The sequence below is a fragment of the Chaetodon auriga genome, chromosome 14 (genome assembly GCF_051107435.1).
Source record: "Chaetodon auriga isolate fChaAug3 chromosome 14, fChaAug3.hap1, whole genome shotgun sequence".
Taxonomy (NCBI): domain Eukaryota; kingdom Metazoa; phylum Chordata; class Actinopteri; order Chaetodontiformes; family Chaetodontidae; genus Chaetodon; species Chaetodon auriga.
The window spans coordinates 16984849-16994738 of NC_135087.1; positions in this window are offsets into that span (position 1 = coordinate 16984849).

The following is a 9890-nucleotide window of genomic DNA, read 5'->3' on the forward strand; positions in this document are numbered from 1 at the left end:
GAATCTTGGATAGCTTCATCAGCTGGGGCTCTGAGTGATCGTACATCCCAATGATAGTTTAGTCATGTCAGCATTGTCTTTAATTGAACAGGCTAACAAATAATGCCCCTTTGATTATCATTCCAGCCATGATCATCACACCATTAATACAGAACATGACTTTTACCTGATGACAGCAAACCAGCCACGACACCTCCTGCTGCCACTACTCCTCCACACCTGAAACCACACCTGCAGCACAGCCTGCTGTTATTCCAGCTACGGCCAAAGCTATGACCTCTGGAGCGACAGGAGCCGGGGCCACATCCTTTGAAAAAGACAGGACAGCACCCACAGGAGCTCCTTTAACATGGCTCATGCATGATAATAAAATGATAGAATGTGAAAACGGGAAGGCTTGGCTTAGCTTCTCGGGGAAACAAAACCATGTTACCATCTGAACACAGGATGGCGTAAGAGAGTCACTTCCTTCAAGCAGGTCTGTAGTGTGTGATGAGCAAAAACAGGAAATGAAACATAAGTCATTAACATTTCTGAGATGGTAAGTCATCTCTTTATCCCAAACATCAGGAGAAAAACAAAGACTGAAATACTAAGGAGTATATAATTTCCAATCCAATTTAGATGAACAGACTAACATCAATAAACGCAGAAACCACAAGAAATGAGATGTCTACAGTAAATTCAACAATAATCTGCTCTGACGATAAGTTGAGCCACTATTATTATTATGCTGGATGTGTTATGGATGCTGTAACAAGTTCAAAAGGGTTAACAGCCCAGAAAGTGAAACCAGATGTATACTATTATGAATATCCATTTGGGTTACTTGGTTCAAGTGTTTACTATGGCAATATTGTATTCCACTGAATAAACAGTAATTGTAAAACTGGTAAAATAAGATTTTTAAAGAAGTTTTTTTTTTGTCCTCATCAAATACAAGGAAACAGTAATATGGACACTAATCTCCTGAATCTGGCTCAAGAAGACAATGCAAGAAGTGCTTTTTTAGAGCAGTTTGAGTTAAAGTGTTCAGTGACATCATTTTGTTTCCTTTTATAAACACAAAATTATGTACATTTATCATTTTGGACAGGACACTATTACTGTGTTGTAATTGGAAAATCCAAAACCCTAATTAACTGTAGGAGTCTGTCAACCTTAGAAAAAAATCCTATGGTACAGAACCACATGAAAGAAGCTGTGGTACTTCAACACTGAAATTCCTGTGGTCGTCACTGTATTCCTGTGATACAAGTGTTGTGGTATTTTTGTGGTACTCTTAGATTTGTCTGCCTTTTTAGGACAATTTACCATAAAACATTTGCTGTTCTGTGGTGCCTGTGTGTTATATGACTCCAAGTCTGGCACTGATGTTTCTTATTGTGTAGTGTGGAGCAAAATAAAAACAAAACAGAACAGCAACTATGATGTGATATATCATGTTTGTGGGGGGCCTCCAGTCTTTATGCTAAATTAAGCTAGCTGGCTGCTGGGTCTACTTCATATCTTCCCTATGTCCCCTGTCATGTGAGAATATAGCATCCAAACCTGGTCTTGTTGCTGTGGTGTGACTGCTCTGGATGAGTCTTTTGCACAGTTTGTCACAGTTGCATCATGTCGCACAGTATTACCTTTCCTATGCTATCACATGAGCCAATCTTAGAAAGCTAGCTGGCTGACATACAGACAGCAGTGTTAGGGTCGGGATCAGGGTGAGGGTTATTTTTTTTCAGGTAAGAGCAACAGTTCCTAAAAATGTCTCGACACTTCCCAAAATGTCAAAGTGTGCCTTTAAAATGATGCACTGCGCACAGGTGGCCACAAGCATATGCATGACATCCCCGACTTTTTCTTCATCATTTTTCTTTGGCCTCCATACCTTTTGCTAAAAACCTCTTCTGTCCCTTAGTGGCCTCGGGCCAGGAACGCTGTGTTCCCTGTTGTCTGGGCCCAGTCTAATCTCTCTCTGCTTGGACAGCAATTAGCATCTGTCAGCTCGCCCAAAACTGAAAATGACCCGGGAGAGCTGAGGTGATGTCTGCTCAGAAGAGGTGGAAACACACTAGAGGGCTGCTAATGTTGCAGCAGTGTTTTGACGACAGACACGACTGACGGACAGGACCACAGTCATTACGATGCTGTGGGGGGGGGGGGTGAGTGATGACAAGGAAGCGCTGAGAAACCTGTGTGAAAAATCAAGGTCTAAAAGTGAACGTGTGTGTGTGTGTATTCTTGTAGATAATAAAAAGGCAAAGGTGATGTCAGTTACATCATCATTTGTCTGGTTTATGGCATTAGAAATCAATTGGCCTGACACCATGTTGCCTTCTTTGCCCATGTTTCCTTTGACAAAAGATAAACGCTGAAGCTTCCTTGCAGCTGGATGACAGAGCTCACGTCTCTCAACAACATTTTATCACCCATCTTGCATTAATTAAATCAGAGTGCTATTCATTCTGATCACATCATATAAATGTGGGAATGGCAGCTACTTCAACCGGCCCACATTTATACTATGATTCATCAGAACCACAGCCCCAATGCACCCAGACAGGACCACCGTCCTGTGGGCATTATGTATACAGAGTGAAATCATAACAAACCTCTTCCTCACTGAATCCCACCACATGACTTCATTTTGGGTGTGGGAATCATGGCATCCCATCAAAATACACTTCTCATGACCTCAGTTTGGATAGATCTTCCTCTTCGATACCACATGTGGGGGGATGACTTCATATGTGGGGAGGAAGGCGTCTGTCAAACAAATGTGCTTTGTGTTTCTTTTCAGTTTATCTTTGGTCCGAGTGTCGCATACTGCATAAGAAAAAGGCAGAAAATGTCTTTGAGGCTGCTCATGAGCAGGTGACCTTGTATCTCCAGTGGTGATTGGGAGTGTGCATGTGTCTGTCCACTGCGTGTTTCTGTCTGTTCATTTGTCTATTGTCTATGTGTCTGCTGAAAAGTGTTTTCATTTCATTGAACAAAACATTACATCAGCCCCACACCCACATAATCCAGCAGTGGTTACGTGTGGACAAAACCGCTGTTGGGTCAGATCTACATTGCAACACAGAAGAGCTGACAGAGAGGGAGTGAATGGGTCTGTGTCCATCTGACATAATTCCTCAGTGAGTTTATCTTTTGGTTAGCTGCTGTGTCTTTTGTTTGCTTTGGTTTCCACCTAGAGATGAGTGTCATTGTGGTCACTGTGCGCTTCCCACTGATGACCTGACAAGACTTCCATTTACATAAATGAAAAATCTAAGCGCTCCCTTCATTCCTCATGAAGGGAGCGCATCACAAAAATCATTCAACTACCCAGTAATTTAGGGCTAAACAACAATCAGTTAGTAATGATCACAAGCTACAAACAAGTTAAACATTCACCAGTAACAGAAAATGGGGTCAGGAGAGAAACAGATTGCTCCAGTAGCTGTTTAGCCCTGTCACTGTGGCCAGATATGAAAATAGTCAGGAAACAAAAACAACCAATCACATTGCAGCAACGATTTGTGCAGTGAAGCTCACCCTTGGAAACTGTTGCACGGGTCTTTTCTGTGTTGATAAAGAAGTGGAGAATCATTTTAGCCTGAGCATGTGATTATTTTTATGCTCTACATTTATCTCTATCATATACTAATTCATGTTTAAAACGGATGAATGTCATTTCTACGTTGAATTCACGAAACTGCCACATTTCTGTCCTCTTTACATTAGCTTGTAATTGCATCGCTTTTTTGGCATTAACGCTGATCTCAACACAATATCGGAAGCATACAGCTTTTTAAGACCTGTCCTGCAGGAAGAAGCAGGAAAAGGAGGCCACGCATGATTAAAAGTCCCATTCAGTGGTCTTATGTCCTCCTTTAAACCTGCAATAACTTTTTTTGGCCACTTGGGGGCAAAAACAGCTGCCTGCTGACAGTGGTGAGAGCGAACAAATAGGGTAGATGCTGTGGGCTTATGAGTGACCTCTTTCACATTGTCATTTGATGCATTGTTAATATAAAAATATTGGGTAAGTCGCTTGATGGAAGGGCTGGATTGTTAAAAAAATGTAATGTAATAGACACTTGCCGTAACTACAGCCTGGTCACAACAGAAAGCAAATTCATCTGTGAAATATGTGTTTCTAGAAGCTTCACGATATAGGGAAGACTTGCAGGGCTATGTGGTAAACTATGGTAGGTGGCGAGCTAACTGCTAACAGTCAGTCACAGTATCTCTCGGAGCCGCTTTCTATTTCCTCTGCACTGGGTTGTTTGCTTCAGCCTGGCATTTTGTACTTAGTCCTGTAGAACACTTCATTCAATAAAGAGCTACTGCAGGGGGGGAAATAGTTTCCGAGCTCAGTTCATTAGCTAATGGATGCCCCATTACTTCCCAGTTTATTCAAAACACGTCTTTGTACCATCAACTCCTGTCTCATAACTGTCTGCAACCATTCTTTCTTTTCTGGAGCAGTTTATACATACAGAGGAGGGTTTAATGGAAGAGGACGGTGCTGCACAGCTGACTGTCCAGTCCGTCCGACACTGCAAAAGACAAAATCTAAGTAAGATGACGTAACTTAATCTTCTTAGGCAATATGTGCTTCTTGTTTGTCTGATACGGTATATCTTCTTACTAGGCCGATTTCATGTCAGAGCATTTCACTTGTTTCAAGCTTTTTTTCCTTGAGTATCATAATAAGATATTATAGTTTCTGAGACTTTTTCCGTCAAAGTGAGAATTTCTTTGTGTCCAGACAAATGTACTTGTCTACTTTGTGAAATTTTGAATATTTCCGTGCCTTTAAAGATTTTTTTCCCTTGTTTTTGGGAGCTGAGCTTTTGCAGTGAAGGTCAGCATTGTCGAGATGCATGCTTATGGTTAGCGATGCATAGTTGCAAGTCAAAGTTCATCAAATATTAAATTGACACAAAAAATGTGCATGGATTTATTTGCTCCTGCGAGTGAATCCCCTTATTTAATTTAAATTACTGGATTTTGCTGCAGAATTTTGATATTTCAACATGTGGCCAGGCCTTTTTAATACAATGTTTTCCATAATGTTTTCCAACTAGTCTGCATGGCATTTCTTTAAATGGCCATTCATCTAAGTTTATCTGGTGCTACAGCCTACAAGATGACAACATATTGTTGATTGATGTTGACTTTGAAAGGTGTGTAAACTCTACCCTACAAATAAAAAAGTAGGTTAACCAAGTTTTGGTGTGTTTACTTTCTATTGCTTTTATGCATGTCTAACCCAACAGTACCCTGGCAGCAAAGTTAACTATTCCCACTGATGCACAGCACAATTACTGTACCTCAGATTTAGCTCGCTGGCCTTGTTTTCTGCAAGCAGGGCCAAAAAGGCAGTCTAGCTGCCAAAGTCCTGGAGAGTTTGGCCTCACTCAGCCCTCCTAAGTCAGCAAATGTTGGTTCTTTGGAGCTCTGTTGGGGCTTGGGTGGTTGCTGTCACTGGACTTTCCCAGCATGAGAGAATGGCATGGTTCAGCTGTCACCAAGGGTCAGCGGGGAGAGTTAGCTCTCTAACTAGCCAGCCAAAACATCTAGCATTCAGCTAGCCTCAGCTGCTAACAGTGCCCGTGTTGGCAAGAGTGGATGAGTTAAATATAGAACTTTACTTTTAGCCTCGGTGACCCAAGTCAAAAAGTGTTGAGAAGGACAATGGAGGATGTTGCTGAGTGAGAAGATCTGGCTCTGTGACAGGACATCACAACGCACCTCTGCCTCTCTCCTCACTGGGCAACGGCCCCTTTCAACCGCTAAAAGGGAGTAAAATAATGCCTGCCCACCTCCAACCCCCTTCCCTCCCCCTTTATTCTCACACACTCTTCAACTGACTTCTCAAAATGATAGGAGGGAAAGAAAGTGAGAGGTGTGTGTTAGACTGCTATGCGGAGCAGAACTGGATAGGCTGTGGGAGTGAAAGAGGGAGGGAGGGTGAGAGAGAGGGAAGTTACAGTGCTCTGTTATTGCTCACTACCATTCCCACTCTGACCTGAAGAACTGAAAGGAGAGAGAGAGAGAGAGAGCAGAGCTCGAGATGGCTCTTGGCACAGCTCAGTAGCCAGCACAAGCAGACACCAGAAGTGGACCACACAAGCCAGAGGATATTAGTGGATACTTGACTGGATTACTCTCGGTGTGACTACTAAGTGCTTAAATCTGGGGAAAACACAACAGCAGGTAAGTCAGTTTCTCCTTAAAGTATTCTTGTTCTCCATCATAGAGCGGCCATAGACAACCATGCGCCTCTGGAAAAGTAGAGCTTATCAGCTGTTTTGCTTTCAGTCTAATATTCAGGAAATGGCTCATGGTGCTTCTGCGTAGCTGTCATCAATTTATGAGGCCAATAAAAGGCATTATTTGACAGAAATGCACCCTCTCTGCTTCATCTGAGCTGTGGTTAGAACTGCTCTGCACAATATGAATGAAACGACTCTTCCCACAAGTTCACACTTAATTCAGCTCACTTTTTATACATTCAAATGACGTAGATGTCCACATGTTGCATTAATTACTCACCCTTCAGAAGACAAGGGACGTCTCTTGGTGCTGTTAATGGCGATGCAGATTTGGCATTGTGACAATACATACAGAAAAGAGAGTCATGAATCAACCATTTCTCAGTGAAATACATCTTATATTGCTGTATGAATGAGACCATTTAGTGTGAGGGCTTTTGTGCTTTGCATGTGGGAGAAGCCCACAACTTCACCAGACAACAGGGGATGATGGTGCGCTGAGATTTTGAGAATGTAGGAGAAAGAGAAGTCATCCATCATAGAGAACTACATACATGCAACTTCTCCCACAGCCGCCAACTCCAACACCTCTGCAGCACCATGTAGCTCTCACTACTGCCCTTACTGTACACACACAACGCACAAATACACACACCACTGCTTCACATTAAGAGGCGTCTGAGGCCTTCACGAGCTGCAGCAGGATGACATCTTTCATCCTGAATATTTATGGAGTGTAATGACGCCAAAATGAATTCCATTTCATCGGCATGAAGTCATCGGCCGTTCAGAGGAGACACATGGCTCCTGCCCGCCGCTGTCCATTTGTCAAGGCGTGCATCTCCTTGCCTCCATAAACCCAAAAGAAAATATGAAATGTGTCTCACCCTCAGCGTGGGAATGTAACGCAGGTGTGGCATACGCTGCTGTCAAAGATCCTTTCTGTCAGTGTCCAGGGGCTCTGTGCAACCTCACCCTTCCTCTCTCCCGTGCCTCCCACCCTCTCCAGCCGATGTGGCCTCTGTGCACTCAGTGATATCACCACTGAAACAAGACAAAGAGAACGAGTGGGGAGATATAACTCATTAACATTGTTGTGCTTGTTCCAGCTTTATCTAAGCTCATCCTCTCGAGCTCTGCGAATGCAAGGTCTGCGGAGCTCAATCAGCCAAATGACCACTCAGGAAAGGCAGATATGTGAATGTTGAAGGGGCAGTTATCAGTTGAGTGCTGTAAATGAGTCAGTCTTACTGTAAATCAATAATGTGCTGCCTGTTTAAACTGAAACCAAGCTGGATAAGCTTGGGTGCTTGCCAAAGCAGCACTGATTTGAGATGCACTAAATGTGTTACCAGCCTACCTCATGACATTACTATAGCTCTATGTCACTTGAGTTACTCATGAGGAAGGTGACATACTGTAATCTAGCTGTGAGATGTGGCGTTAGCTTAGCTGAGAGGCACTCAAGGAATGTTTCGAACGTGGACAAGATCAGAGGCAATGCTGTGTTTTTACATCAAGTGCCTGCTGGTTAACACACGGAAACTGCTTCTTACTGAAGGAAGAAGAAGATGAATAGCCAATAAAATGATTTGAACGAGAAAATTTGAATGAGTAAGGTTGCAAGAACAAGACACTATGTGCTGAAGAACAGTTGTGCCTCTTTCAAATGGCTTACTTTCAGTATTCTTTGACAACTTTACGATCTCCTGCACACTGTCAACTCGGTGACCCCATTCCTTCCTTGCCATTCATGTGCTTGTGTGTTGTGCGTGCGTGTCTGTGTATTCATATAGGCTAATTCATTTGAGGATAGGTCTGTGTGCATGAAAGCAAACACAGTGCAGCAGGAGGAGGAGCTCATTGCTGCCAGTAGTTGGTGTCTTCCCCATACGTCTGGTGGGCCTCAACAGCAGCTGTCACTGACACATGCACAGCTCCAGTCGTATAAGGGCCTCTGGTCTTGAATTCCAAAAATGCAGCTTAGACACATTTGGATATTTCACAGAACAGTGGTACTTATAACTCATGTTACCTTGGTTTAAAAATAAGTCCTTCAACTCCTTAGCAACCCAAGTTCTTCTTGAGATCATTTGATATGCAGTGAGCAAGACGGCACAGTAGGTTGGTTGCTGACTGGTTTTTGACGTGTAATAATATTAGAACCAGTGAGGTCATTCATCAAGTGCACATACAGTAGGAATAACCCGAGTGCTACGAATGTTTCAGGTTCATCAGCGCTTAATAGGCTGTAGCTATTATTTTCCCTGTTTTTGTCCATGTATGGGGATATTTTAGCACATAAATCACACATTGCGCCACTGCATCTTTCTCAGCAGGGAGAACGTACTTTGGTTTGATGTATGAGACATTTGAAATTCCACAGAAGGCAAAGAGTTGACCATATTCCCACCCTCTCTACACATCCCATGCTTTTCTTCTCTTATCCATGTTTGTTGAGGGGAAGTGACTTAACTCTGACTCTTCCAGTGAACTGGAGCGTGATGAGGACAACCACCCTAAAGTCTCATCTGTCCAGTGATGTCACCGACGTAGAGGGAAAAAACCAGCAGTGTTTACCGAGAGCACCGAGATAAGGACGACCGCTCTCTGTGGTTGATTGTCCCTTAGTGCTGAAGACCAAATATCACTCTGCAATTTCACACTGTTAGTGAGACAGAGTTCTTCAACCCACTGGCATTTGATTCTCGACTCTATTTTTGTCCCACCTGCAACAATGCATTCATTGTTTTTATGATGACTAGTTGTTTTGTTTCTCGAAGAAAAAGGTAAACAACAGACAAAAGAGCACCGTCATGATGGCAACGCAACACAATCCAAATACTCACCTACAAAACTGAAATAGGTAGTGGTGGTGAAAAATTTGGTCAACCAAATATTTCATTATCATTCCAAGCACACCAGAATGTGACATGTTTACGAGCTGAGTTCCAAAACAAACAATCACCGACATATTTCAACCTTACAGCTCTCTATTTTTTTGAACTTGTCAGGTAGTGACAAACACATCTCCAGTGCTTTGGTCACCTTAACCCTAACCCTAACCCTCACAATGACACTATAAAGGGCTTCATCCTTGGGTGGGCATGAACATGTGCACAAAATTTCATGGCAATCCATCCAGTAGTTATAGAGATCTTTCAGTCTATTTCTTCTTTCTGCTATGACAACCTCAAATGCATGCAGCGCAATATGACGATTCTCTGTTGGCTCAGCACTAAAAGCAGCTCTTTTACAACATATGTAATGATTCGATTCAGTGTTGATAGAAAAATATTGAGGAACGAAACTTTACACTCAGTTTCATCAGGGAAGAGAGTCCCGTCTCAATTAACTTAGATATCAGAGTTTTATTTCATTTAAAATTCATTTCTCGGTCACCAGCAGAACATTCTCTGAACACACAGGGAGCAACAAACTGAAACGTGGGAATGAAAAGAAAAATACAAATAAAATCTGGTTTAATTGATGATGCTTACTGCCAAAAGATTTTATTATGACCTCTATCTCTACCAGCCAATAAGAAAATGAGATTGAGGAGTGCCCCTAGTTTGTATATAAATATTTTTATATACAGTCTGCGGGCATGGCCTGCCAGTCACATTA